Here is a 14,861-nt window from a genome sequence, read left to right on the forward strand (position 1 = left end):
AGGAAAATGGAATAAACTGGCAAATTAGACACTAATAACTATTATGCACCATAGAATTTTTTTTTTTTTTGCCTATCATCCAAAAAATATGGAAGGAGAATTAATTGTTTTAATTCATTCGAAAACAATAGTCGCTGCCTTTTAAAAGGCAGGGACTAAAAAGCATTCCGTGTAAACTAACATATAAGCACAAATCACATGCCATAGTTGAGACTTAAACAATAGATAATTTGAACCCCTTATTCAAATTAACCAACTCTAAATAAATACCATTATGATTGTTTTTATAGAAACAAACTCTTATGAAACCACCAAATGATATTACATATAATTATATGACTAAAATAAAAGAATTGTAAACTATTGCCCTCACATTGAATATTATTGACTTCTAAATTTCCAACTCATTAAATTACTTTCTCCAATATCAAACAAATACAATTGCATATGACGAAGAAACTCGAGGCCATGTTATTTTTCACTAACAGCTTTATAGACTATAGGCTAGTAAGTCCCTGTGTTGAACAATAGAGGGCTGGACATTTTGACGGGGCCACTTGATGCCGTAGAAGATGACACAACAGACGTGTTCAATGACGACATCGATACTTCACTCACGACGGAGGCGCTAACTGCTCCCGACGACCACGGCCCTGACGATCCACCACGACGACTAACAGGCTGACTGTATACAGCAACCGGAATATCCAGCGGAACACTCGGCAATTCTGCTTCCCTTTTCAATATCTTCAGCAGCTCTCTCATTCTCGGCCTTGATGTCGGGTCAGGATGAGAACACAGCAACCCCACCAGCATCAGCAACTCCATTTCTTTCTCGTCAAAATATCCTCCAAGTTTTTGATCCGCAGCATCCAAAAGCTTTCCCCGTCCATACAAATCCCAAACCCATTCCACCAATCTGGAATTATGCTCAACAAGTGTGCGGTCAACGGGCCGCCTTCCGCAAGCAATTTCCAACATAACCGCCCCAAAACTGTACACGTCCGCCTCTGGACTGGCCTTCCCTGTTATATAGCACTCCGGAGCTAAATACCCCAGCGTCCCTGCCACCACGGTCGTATGGGAAGCCGCCTGGTCACGCTCCACCGTTCTTGCCAATCCAAAATCCCCCAACTTGGCGTTGAAATCGGTATCCAACATTACATTGCTTGCCTTGACGTCTCTGTGAACAACACGCTGATCCCATTCTTCGTGCAGATAAACAAGAGCAGACGCGATGTCACAGGCGATACCGTATCTTCGGTCCCAAGCCAGAGTAACAACAGGCTGATGCTCCTCTTCCCAGAAAATGTATTTATCCAGACTCCCATTTGGCAGGTATTCGTAGACCAGGAGCAACTCGCCCTTTTGATGGCACCATCCCAAGAGCTGCACGAGGTTACGGTGTCTGAGCTTGCTGATTATGGTAACCTCAGAAATGTACTCCTTCCTTCCTTGTCTCGAACCCTCGGATATTCTTTTCACGGCCACCGCCTCCGCCGTGCCGGGCAGGGTGCCTCTGTACACTCCACCGAAGCCCCCTTGACCAAGCTTTCCATCTTCGTTGAAGTTTCTCGTCGCGGCACTGAGCTCGGCGTAGGAGAATTTCCGGGGACCCTGAGAAAACCATTCGTCCAATTCCACATCGTCCGCTTCACCTTCCTCGCCAGGACGTCTATTATTTCCCGACTTCCACCACCAGACAAAGAATATGAAAACGCAGAGAAACAGAACGCTGCAGAAAACCGCTATTAAAATAGCTTTGACAGAACTGTTCTTTTCCTTCTTGCGCTTCGATGGGTTCTGTTCATCGGAACTAGTGTTAATTGCAGGAGAGGGCGCAGGCGAGATTTCGAAGGAATCCGCATAAGAAACATTCCACGCATACACAGTGTGTGTCTCTGTTGAGTCTCCAGTACTAGCCGAGAGGCCAACCTTGATCTTGGCTGGAAGAGCCTTCCGCAGATCAATGTCAAAAGATAAGATTGGGATATCAGGCTTAGAGACGCTAGTGGCATTGGGGTTACAATAGAGAAAAACTTGCAGCCTCTTTGCTCCTCCATCATAATCCACCCACGCGTGCCACCGCTCTCCATTCTTGAGAATCTTATTACAAAGGCTGTATCTTTCATCCAAATTTTGCAGTGAAACATTTGACTTGGAGATAACACTGCGGACGTCAATTCCCACATGGTTGTCATCAGGATCCCATTTATTCTTGTAAGTGTCAAATTCCACCGCAAGCATCTGATAGTAAGATCCATTATAGGTTGTGGCGTTAAACAGGCCGAGCCATCCGCCGTAAGCGGCCTCTGGTGGCTCCAACTCAAAAGGAGCCATGAAGAAGGTAAGTCCGTCTCCATAACCGATAGAAACATTGTTACCTTGCTGGATAACGAATTGAAAATAGGTAGAGATGTTCGCTAGACTTCGGGAGGAGGTGTCCCATAGCGGAACAGATTTTTTGTAAACCGCCCAGCCGAAGCTATTGGTTAGCTGCCCTGATGCTTGATTCTTGGTGAGCTGCACCATGTCTCCTTGATGGTAGGAGTCATTTTCGTATGATATCATGTCTGAGAAAGGAGGGATCGAAAAGTTGTGGGTTGCTGCGTACGATGAGAAAAAGAGAGAAGCAAGGGAGCATAGGAAGAGCAGTGCAGGCGAAGGCTGCTGACAGAGCTTCGTTATCTGAATATCTGATTTGCAGGGCCATACATGATTATAGTTTCACCGTTTATTTTAATCATATTTATTGCGCAAGGTCTTAGACGTTGGCCACAATCGGTCGATGTGTTTGCGTGTCGACAACGAAGACTTCCTTTTGGGAGACTTGTTCGTTGTATACGGCGACTCGTAAATGTAAGACTCTTTCTACGAGGAAAGTTCATATGTATTTTTTTTATTACGCTGAAGGCGTTCCTTTTCTGAAGTCTCAAATTTTCTTTTCAAAGTCAATGTTCAATAATCTCTTATAAAACTAAACATGCAGGACGATTAAAATGATCCATGCCGTTTATTTTATTCCCTCAAAATATAGGCATGTCTCGGTGGTTAATAACTTTTCCTTGTTTTTCGATTGTTAAAGTTTTGTCATAATATTTTATCTTACAAATGGTAGACTAATATATTTTCTTAGACATTTTTATTTTATTTTATTTTGGCCAATTTATGAATAACAATAAAATTATGTTTTAAGAGTCTCACTTTAGAAAGTGAATTTAATAATTTTTTTCTAAATTTTTGTTTTATAGAAAACTAAATAATTAAAAATATATAATGAACCATATAAAATAAGTAATTTCAAATAAAATGTTATTAGATTTAAATATTTTCAAAATAGTATTATATTTTTCTTATTTGTGTAAATTATATTTTATTAAATAGAGTATAATAGAAGATAATATAATTTATAATGAATTAAATATTTATTAAAAAAATTTAATCTAGTTTCTTAGATATTTTTATTTGATTTTATTTTGGCCATTTATGAATAATGATTAAATTATGTTTTAAGAGTCCCACCTAAGAAAATGAATTTAATGGTTTTTCTTAGTTTTTTAGTAGAAAACTAAATAATTAAAAAATACAATGAATCATGTAAAATAAGTAATTTGGTATAAAATAAATATATTTAAAATAATACCTTTTTTTTGTGTGTAAATTATATATTATTAAATATGGTATAATAGAAGATAATATAATATATAATCAATTAAATATTTGTTATAATTGTAAATCTTGTATAAAATAAGAATAATATAATTAATTTTTATAAGCATAGTTTATTTTTAATTATATTTTTGAAGTATTGCTTTAAAATAGGGTTCAATGAGTGATATTTGGTCTATTTTTCAATAAAATTATGAAAGCACACAAACTCTTTTTGATATTGTTTAATTATCTAAATTTAGTTATTCAAAAATTTCATTATTATATTTAACTTATAGATTGTAATAATTTTTTATTTGTTAATATTTATTAACATTCTTTATATTTGATCATAGTTTTTTCTACATATTAATTAATATTGTGTGTCAACAAGTTTCTAACAATTTAGTCACTATCATAGCTAGAACTAAAGTTTCGATCAAGGTTATTGACAAGTTAAGATTAAAATTATGTTTTGGACTTTAGGATTAGGATTATAGTTACTATTATGGTTAGGGCTAAGATTTACATCATAGTTCATACTATTATTAGGATCTGGATTTTAAATTATGGTTATGGTTCTCTTTAAAGTTTATATTATGGTTGTAATTATGATTAAGGTTAGGGGTTTGATTTAGATTCATAATTAGGGTTAGTGGTAAGATAAAGATTTAGGTTTATGTCATTATTAGAGTTAGGATTGGGTTTAGTATTCGGATTATAATCTTATTTTTTTATTAGATTTTAATGTTTGCGCAAGATTAGAGTTAAGATTAGGGTAAGGTTATAATTATGCTTAGTATAAGGGATTACAACATACTTAGTATTATGGGGTAGGGGTAATGGTAAGGTTAAAATTAGAGTTGGACTTTGGAAGACATTTAATTTTTTTGTTAAACTTAGAGTTATAGTTAGGTTTTCATGGTTTCGGATTATGTAAGGATTAAGATTAAGGTTGTTTTATAATTTAGGTTATGATCTTTTTCATAATTGGCCTTCAAAATTTATTTGGCATACCTATTGCACTCTTAGGTGTGATTGCTAGTTTAAGACTTGATGTGTCTTTTGACTCTACACTAAATGAGAGTAGCTATTTATATTAACTAGCAATCGCACCTTAGTGTGCAATGGGTACGCCATATTTATTTAGACAAAAGTTATCCTTTATTGTCATCAATAAACAATCACATTTTAAATCAATAAATCTAATTGATAATGTTTATTGTCATTAACAGACAAATTTTTTTAAAGCTAATGAAGACAAAAAAATGCATTTAAATGAAGATGTCAATCTAAATATTGTCATTTGAATATAAACACCTTTATTTACCTATAAGATATAAGAAGTAGCTAGAACTAAATGAGTATAATATGGTTGCACAATGTGCACATGGGTAATTTTGGTTGGAGTATTATTATGTGTATTTTTTTTAAATATTATTGGATAAGAGGTAAATAATATGTGAAGGATTGTACGGGGAAGAGTGATTAGGTCTACCTTCATTGTCGGGTCACCATATATAAGTTATTTTAGGTTAATAGAAAATATTTTTAAAAAATAGAAAATAAATTATCCTTACAAACCTAATTTGACTACTATTTTAAAAAAAGATGCATGTTTGAATGATACTAATGTTTTATGTATTTTTTTAGACACAATAATGTTTTTAAGTAATATTAATTTTTATTAAATAATGTATATATATATAAGAAATATTAAATAGTTATATTTTTTAGTTTCAATAACTAATTGATTTTATTATTTAATTTGGATTATAAAATAGATAACATAATTTTATTTATTCATATTTTATTTATTAAATTATTTTAATTTTTAATAATAATAATAAATTTAAATCAAATTAGGCAAGAACCTACAACATGATTATAAATTGTGAGCTTCTTATGTGGGAGGTTTTGGGTTCGAGTACACCTAAGCTTAATAATAATAATAATTAACTACAACACAATAATAATTAATCTTGGCTTCGGCCTCTTGCCCATCAAAAATAAATTTAAAGACACCTTTTAATTTTATGTAAAATATTATAAATAATTACAAGAAAAATATATTTTTATATTTTTTTAATAAAAATGAGTAAATATACATTTTGTAATTTGTACTTTTTTTTTTGAACTTTTTTCCTATGTTAATGTGTTTGTATTGGTAAAAGTTGTATGTACATACTTGTATATAGGGGGACTTGGAGAGTGCAAGGTGGTTTAAAAGTGTTATTGTACTATTGCAATCAGTTTGTCTGATTTTTCAATTAATTTCAACCAATCAAAACACTTTACTTTTTTCAATTCTTAAATAACCATAGTTTTTATAGAGTTTAAATTTAAATTTCAAATTTTTCTTCATAAAATATTAATTTAGTTGCAATCTTATTGGTTCAAAATAATTTGTGTTATAGGGATGCTTTTTTAGGAGGCATGAATTGTTCCCCCCACTTTGCATGATTTGCGCCACATTTTTCTCATAAATTTAAATTTTAAAAATAGTTTTCTCCTATAAGTATAATAATAAGGATATATTTAACATGATATTTAATATATTTATAATTACATTTTAGAATTTATTACACCGAGAGGCGTTCTATACAATGGCAGCACAAATGCCCAGCACGGGAATATGCCAAGATTCCTTGTCAATAAAAAAGAATTGGGAGCAGTTACAAACTTCCAAATTAAATATTAAAAAAGAATTCCCAAAATAATAGCTGGCCGAAATAATAGGAAGCCAAATGGAGGCCGAAATAATAGGCTCGAAAAAGTAGGGCCTGAAAAAGTAGGACCCAAAAAAATAGGGCCCAAAAAAACAGGGGCAAAATAATTTCAATATATTTTTATTTTTGTTAAATATAATTTTGCATGCACATTCATGCTTTTTTTTTGCGGGGAGTGGGAGAATTTGAAACAAATTCGTGGAATGTGAAGAGACGTCTGTTGGGGGATACGAGGAGCCTCTCAGAAGTAATAAAACCAAGGCTCCTCATTTCATTTTCATTTTATGTTTTTGCAAGAAGGAAGAGGTGGAGGTTATTGGAGGATTAGATTGGAGTTTTTGAATAGGAGTAAATTGAAGTTTTGGAGTAACATTTTTGCAGGTGAGATTTCTATTTTTTATTTACATTTTCATTTAGATTTAGATGTAGAAGTAAATTGAAATTCAAAATTAGTTATAATATTCTACTTTGATTTTTATTTCAATTTTAATTAATTTCATTTAGATTTAGAATTCTGTTCATATGACCGAAATTGAGGCCACTGGAGGACCTGTGCAGAGTTTTTCGTGGAGATAAGCATGTGGGTACTGAATCAAGACACATTAGGCCTCTTGGAGATGTAATTGCGGTGACTTCCATGGCTTTTTGAATCGAGTAGGGCAATCTAAACAATCTCAGATCTGAAATTCTTTTTTTCCTTTTCAGCCGAAGACAGAACAAAGATTGCTTGCAAGAAATTTTGCAGAGTTTAAGATTTGATTGCTTATGGCCGACTATTCTTGGTAACTGATATTTCTATTGTATATTCTCGTGCCCAGCACGGGAAGTTTTAATCTATACAATTTATTTTGTGCATTTAGTGCACAAACTAAAGAATGCATATGCAATCAATTTTTTTATCAATCTTTATGATAGCTTTTTTTTTAAAATAGAAAATAGAAATTATTCTTTTATGTATGTAGAAAGATTTTATGTATGTAAAAAACTAAAATAATTCTATATACGTCTAGATTTATTGAAAAGAATTCTATTTACATCTAGATATTTTGATTGAAATAACCATAATGTAAAAAATATATATAAAATAGAAATGTTAATATATGTATGTAGAAAAAATTAGAAAGATTGCATGCATCTAAAAAAATTCTATTTACATCTAGATTTTTTTAGAAGGAAAAAAATGGATAATAGAAATATCAGTTGCATGTTTGTAGAAATAAATTAGAAAAACATGTATCTAGAAATTAAAAAGATTCTATATGTGTCTAATTTTTAGATTTTACTTTATTCTAAACTAATTATTGATGGATATATATTTTAAAAATATTTATGTAGTTTAAAGTTTAGATTTTAATTAATTTGTATGCAAATAGGAAAAAGAATAAATATTTTATATATATGTAGATTAATTTCTATTTTTAAAATTTACAAGTAAATGAGTACTTTATTCATTTAAAGTAGACAAGTTTTTAAGTAATATATTTTTATTTTAGAAATATATTAATCATAATGTTCATTTATTATTACTTATTTAATATACTTACTCTCAAATCTAAGACAATAGAAATGATATTTTATTAACTTTGAAATAGGGAAGTGTTAAGCAAGTTCGTTTACAAAAATACCAAACATATATTTGGTCTTTGATCAAATTGGAGTTAATATTAGAAATATAAATATGATCATTAACAATTAAGCTAAATTCAGTTCCAAACAATAATGTTATTTAAATTTAAATAAATTTTTTTGAAAAGAATTCTATTTACATCTACATATTTTGATTGAAATAACCATAATGTAAAAACAAAATATAAAATAGAAATTTTAATATATGTATGTAGAAAAAATTAGAAAGATTGCATGCATCTAAAAAAATTCTATTTACATCTAGATTTTTTTAGAATGGAAAAAAATGGATAATAGAAATATCAGTTGCATGTTTGTAGAAATAAATTAGAAAAACATGTATATAGAAATTAAAAAGATTCTATATGTGTCTAATTTTTAGATTTTACTTTATTCTAAACTATTTATTGATGGATATATATTTTAAAAATATTTATGTAGTTTAAAGTTTAGATTTTAATTAATTTGTATGCAAATAGGAAAAAGAATAAATATTTTATATATATGTAGATTAATTTCTATTTTTAAAATTTACAAGTAAATGAGTACTTTATTCATTTAAAGTAAACAAGTTTTTAAGTAATATATTTTTATTTTAGAAATATATTAATCATAATGTTCATTTATTATTACTTATTTAATATACTTACTCTCAAATCTAAGACAATAGAAATGATATTTTATTAACTTTGAAATAGGGAAGTGTTAAGCAAGTTCGTTTACAAAAATACCAAAAATATATTTGGTCTTTGATCAAATTGGAGTTAATATTAGAAATATAAATATGATCATTAACAATTAAGCTAAATTCAATTCAAAACAATAATATTATTTAAATTTAAATAAAATAAGCCATGTTTACTTTGAAACATCAAACAACTAATTAACTAATACAATAATTAAAATAAATGAATCTATTATGACATAGAAAAATATTTTCGAAGTATAATTTCTTTGTTTTTGAATCAATATGAATTTTTTTTTCTACTTGAAAAGATAAACCATCCTAATTGTCATCCTTAGTTAACCCTAACAACAACCCCTACCTTAGCCCTAGCCCCAACAATGATGTACAATATAACTATAATCCAACATTAAACTATAATTATAGCACTAAAACATATCCCTATTGATATAACGAAAATCTCAGTCCAAACCATAATCTAAACCAAAAACCTACACACTAATATTGGTTATAGTCCTAACCCTAAAATCTAACCCTTAACCATAATATTAAAAAAAGCTTCAAAATATTGATCAAAATCCTAAACCTACCTATATGGATAACCATGATATTAAACTCTAAATCCAGTCCCAAGGTCCTAACCATGGTGTAAACCTATAACCGAACTCTTAAAAAATTTACTAATCCCTGATCCTAATCACATTCCCAACTTTAAACTTGAACCATAAACCATAGTTGTAACCATAATCATAAACTTAAACAAAACCCTAACCCTAAAGGTACAATCATAAAATTAATCATAGCTTAGACCCTAATCCTAGCACAAACCACAATCATGACCAAATATAAATCTTCACCTTACCCCTAATCATAATTTCAATGTTAACCCTAACATTAGTTTCAATCCTACCATGATATGAACCCTAATATAGACTTCACCTTGATCCTCACCCTAATCTTAAGTCTAATTAAACCTTGACTAAAACCTAATCTAAATGATATATCTAACTATAATCCTAACTGTAATTATCATACAACCCAATGCTAACCCTCATGTATATTTAATCCCTAATCTTAACTCTAATTATTCTATAAACTCTAGAATTGACCTTGATTCTAACCATAACCCTAAAATCTAAATTGTAACCATAGCACGAAAGGTGGGGACCCCTGCTACATGGCACAATTTTGGGTCTTGGAGCCTTGCGAAAGCACTACAAAGTGAGGAAATGTCATAAAGGTGACATGTAGTAGCATGATGCAATTTTGGGCTTTAGAGCATTGCAGAAACAATGCAGCTTAAGGAGGCGCTAGAATGGAGACTCATGGAAAGAAGAGGAAAGACATTCATGTCGCTGGCAAAAAACTATGAAAAGAGATAACATGATGTCTTAACCTCCCACAAAAAATGCAAGGTTGATCCCAAGGGGGAATTTGGTTTCCCCAAAAATGAATGATGGTCATCGATGAAGGTCTTCCTCTCGAAATAGACGGCATAGATGCATCGTGAATCCTCACCAATGAAGGATTAAGTTGCAACCGTCGATGTAGATTCTCCCCTCAAAAAGGATGACTGAGATGCAACGAGGAAACTCCTCCCAATGAAGGATTAAGCCACATTCGTCGATCAAGATTGGCTTTATTTCCAATGGATGACTAAGATGTAGTGAAGAGATTCCTCCCAACAAACGAAGCAGATAGCACAAAAGGTGTGAACCCCCTCCATGTGGCACAATTTTGGGTCTTAAAGACTCATGAAAGCATTGTGGAGTGAGGAAATGTTGGAAAGGCAATGTGTGGTAGCATGATGCAATTTTGGGCTTCAGAGAATTGAAGAAACAATGTAGCATGACGATGCATCAGAATGGAGATGCATGGCAGCATCTTGTGCAATTCTAGGCTTTAGAGTGTTTCAAAGACACTAGCATATAAAGAAACGTTAGAATGGGAATGCATGGCAACATCTTGCACTTTTGGGAAGATGGGAAGATAGCTTGCGAAGAAATAAGAGTTATCGAATCTCGCAGCATGAATCAACCCGACCAAGAAAAAATGATCCAGCGTGGTCAATGAAGAAACTGAGCCAACACAAAATGTTAGCCGCCAACTTTAGCGATGTTAACCCTCTGCAAAGAACCTATCCCATTTAAGGTCTCTCTGATCAGACATCAGTGATGGGTTGAATAGGGGGAAAAAATAGCACACAATGCCCTCCTAAATGAAATTCTAAACGTAACACTAATAACCACAGTCCTACTTCTTTCCCTAACCTTATCCATGAGCGTGGGAATATACATATTATTATATAAGGCACCTTATATAATAATAAATATAATCTAAAATCCCAACCCTTACTCCCCTCCTAACTATAACTGTGACCATAAGAAAACTTCTAAATATAACCCTTCCTCTAACTCTAACCCTAACCCTAACCCTAACTATAATTGTAACCCTATCCCTACCACTAACTGTAACCCTGAATCTAACTCTACCATAATTGGACTTTAACCCTAACTATAACTATAACCCTAAACCTAACTCTAACCTTAACCATAACCATAATCGTAACCCAAAACCTAACCCTAATCGTAGCTAGGATTCTAATACTCTGTCTACCCCTAACTCAAACTATAGCCCTAACTATACCTCAAACTTAACCGTAACTCATATTCTAACCCTAAACCTAACCCTAACCTTGACCCTAACCCTAACCTTAAGCCTAAGCCTAACCCTTTGTCTACCCCTATATCTAACCCTAACCCTAACCCTAACCCTACCCCTAACTCTAACCCTAAATCTAACTCTTTCTGTAAATTTAACTCTACCATAATTAGACTCTAACCCTAACCCTAACTTTAATCCTGATTGAAACCCTAACCCTAACCCTAACTCTAACCTTAACCCTGACTCAATCCCCTTACCCTAACCTTAACATTGATATAACTCTCTCTATATATAACCCTAACTCTAAATATAAACCTAACCCTAACCCTAACCCTAACCCTAAATCTAACTCTAACCCTAACTGTAAGCATAACCCTACCCCTACCCATAACTCTAACTGTAAATCTAACTCTACCATAATTGGATTTTAATTTTAACCCTAACCCTAACTCTAATCCTAACCTTGACTCAAAACTCTAACCCTAACCCTAACTCTAACATTAACCCAACTATAAAATTAACTCTATTGGTAACTCAAACCCTAAAATTAACCCTAATTCTAACCCTAACTCTAACTCTAGCTCTAGCTCTAACCCTAACTCTAACCATAACTCAAACTCAAACCCTAAACCTAACCCTAATCCTAACCCAAATTATAATGCTCTGTCTACCCCTAACTCAAACTATAACCCTAACCCTAACTCAAACTCTAACCCTAACTCATACTCTAACCCTAAACCTGACCCTAGCCCTAACCCTAACCTAGAACCTTACCCAAACCCTAACCCTAACCCTATCTATAACCCTAATCCTAACCCTAACTCTAATCCTAATCTTAACCCTAATTCTAATCCTAACACTAACCTTAACCCTACCCCTAACTCTAACCATAAATCTAACTCTACCATAATTAGAATCTAACCCTAACCCTAACATTAACCCTAGCTCAAACCCTTACCCTAACTTTGTCCCTAACCATATATCTACGTATGACTATAACATTTTACATTACAATATCCCAAAAATAAAATATATATTTTTATCTAAATTAAACTCCTTATATTAAATTTAAAATAATATTTGACTCAAACCTTAACCGTAACCCTAACCTTAACCATGAGCATTACTCTAACCCTAACCTTAACCATAAACATAACTCTACACCTAACTCTAACCCTAATTCTAACTCTACCATAATTGGACTCTAATCCTATCCCTAACCCTAACTATAAGCATAACTCTAACCCTAGCCTTAACCATGAGCATAACTCTAACGTTAGCCTTACTATAACCCTAACACTAACCCTAATCATAACCATAACCATAACTCTAACCCTAACCTTAAACATGACCATAACATTAACCCTAACCTTAACCATAAACATAACTCTAATCTAAACCATAACCATAACTCTAACAATAACCATAACCATAACTCTATCCCTAACCTTAACCATAGCTCAAACTCTAACCCTAACTCCAACCCTAACTCTAATGCTAACCCTAACCCTAATTCTATCCCTAAGGTTAACATTAACTATAATGGTAACTTTGTCCCTAACCATATATCTATGTATGACTATAACATTTTACATTACAATATCCCAAAAATAAAAAATATATTTTTAATCTATATTAAACTCCTTATATTAAATTTTTAAAAATATTTTGAAGCATAATTTTATACTAACTTCATACAACTCTAATTAAAAATTAATTAACAATTTTATAGTAACCTTATCAAAATAAAAAATAAAAAGTAAATATTTTTCCTATTGCGCCGCGACTGCCACTAGCTATATATACCTCTATATATATTACGCCAAGAGTAATCGTTCTCGAGGCGCCTATTTTTATTTTCATTAATCCCAACTTCAATTAAAATAACTTTGGGATTAAATAAAAATAGACGCCTCGAGAACGATTACTCTCGGTGTAATATATATAGAGGTATATATAGCTAGTATTTTATTAATTATATACTAGACTATATACTAGACTACATTGTAGTCTAGTATATATGAATTGTCAGGGCCCTAAATTCTCTGGGGATTGAAGGACCTCTTGTAGTGAAGGGTTGTAACTCGTACCCCTCGCAAAGTTCGCCTTTCTTGACCTTGATTTAAGACTATTTTTGTTTCTATAAATACTAATCACTCATGAACATGGACATTTGTACAATACGAAAAGCTCAGAATTTGTAGAAATTTTTAATTCCTTCGCCTTTTTAGACTGGATACAAGGTTTCAGAGATGAAGTGGTCTCGCATTGGAGCTTTACTTCTTCCAAGCATTCCATATTCCCCAAACTTTGTATACCTAGAACCTTCCAGAATGTAATTGTTGTCAACACCTTCAACGACTTCGTGTGTTCCAAACAAATTTTGGGGCAATCTCGCACATTAAATTGCTCCAGCGACGCCGAACCTGTAAAGCTTGGGAGTTCTTCTATCCGCATACAGTCGCATATTTCTAGTGCCTCAAGGTTTATGAGTCCACTAATACACTTGACATTCTTCAAAGAATTGCAGGATAAAAAGGTAGAGAAGATAACATTTCATCTCCCGATTAATCTTCGCCAAAGTTTGTCCATCAGTGAATTCAAGGAAAAAGTTCTTCCAATTGGAGAGCTGCGCTTGATGCCTTATTTCCTTCATCTTGTCTGGCAGCAGCTTCAGTTTGAGGAACGCCTTGTACATCCAGCTCCCAACGTGTAGCTGTAGATGAACCTGGACGCTTTGTTTAGCTGCTCCTGCGGCTGCTCCAGCGTCACTTGTTGAGAAACATGTGTCTCAACCTTGCAATCCTTTCTTGAAAAATTCCAGAATTTGTTTGTGGAAGTTTTCCACTTGTTTATGCATTGAAGAATGGTTAGTGAGTTGTTAAAATGAGTCTTGTCCATAGTAGAATATAGGTAGGTCATTTTTAGAGCCTTGATGACTCATTTTGTGACTTTTATGGGGGTCTAGACTAAGAGACAAAATTGTGGACGGGATTACTATTTTAACCTGGTTGTTTTTCCATATTGGAAATGTAAATGTCAAAAATGGGTAACATGTGGCATGGTAGTTTTGCCCATGGTTTTGTAAAACCATAAGTGGTTTCCAGGTTGTAAAATCACTATAAAAGGAGGGCTTGGGGAAGTGTTTGTGTAATTGAGTTCAGTTTGCAAGACTGGTGCTAGAAGGAGTCTCTCTAAGTTAGAGTTGTGGTGATGCGCTCTTATAAGAACTTGCATTGCAAGTGTATTGTAATCATCTTGGTTTGATAATACATTGTGCGAGTTTTGGAGGGTGGGCTTTTTCTCCTGGAAGGGTTTCCCCACGGTAATCACTGTGTTGTGTGTTCTTTGTTATTTTGATTATGTTATTATGCATTTCTTGAGATCTTTGCAATAATTACTTTGATTTGCATAATCGTCCTCTCAAAGATTAGCGTAGGAAGTGATTTTGCGCACCTTTGCTTCCCTACAAGTGGTATCAGAGCCTCGCCAGTTTTGGTTCTATTTGT

The 14,861-nt window shown here is 32.7% G+C and overlaps 1 pseudogene; it reads right to left on the reverse strand.

The window, feature by feature from the left end:
* Positions 1-350: 350 nt before the first annotated feature.
* On the reverse strand, positions 351-2,872 carry LOC149558978 (L-type lectin-domain containing receptor kinase IX.1 pseudogene; annotated as a pseudogene).
* Between the last annotated feature and the right edge of the window lie 11,989 nt (positions 2,873-14,861).

Source organism: Cupressus sempervirens, chromosome 5 (assembly GCF_028749045.1).
Source record: "Cupressus sempervirens isolate cs-2001-9-10 chromosome 5, ASM2874904v1, whole genome shotgun sequence".
Classification (NCBI taxonomy): Eukaryota; Viridiplantae; Streptophyta; class Pinopsida; order Cupressales; family Cupressaceae; genus Cupressus; species Cupressus sempervirens.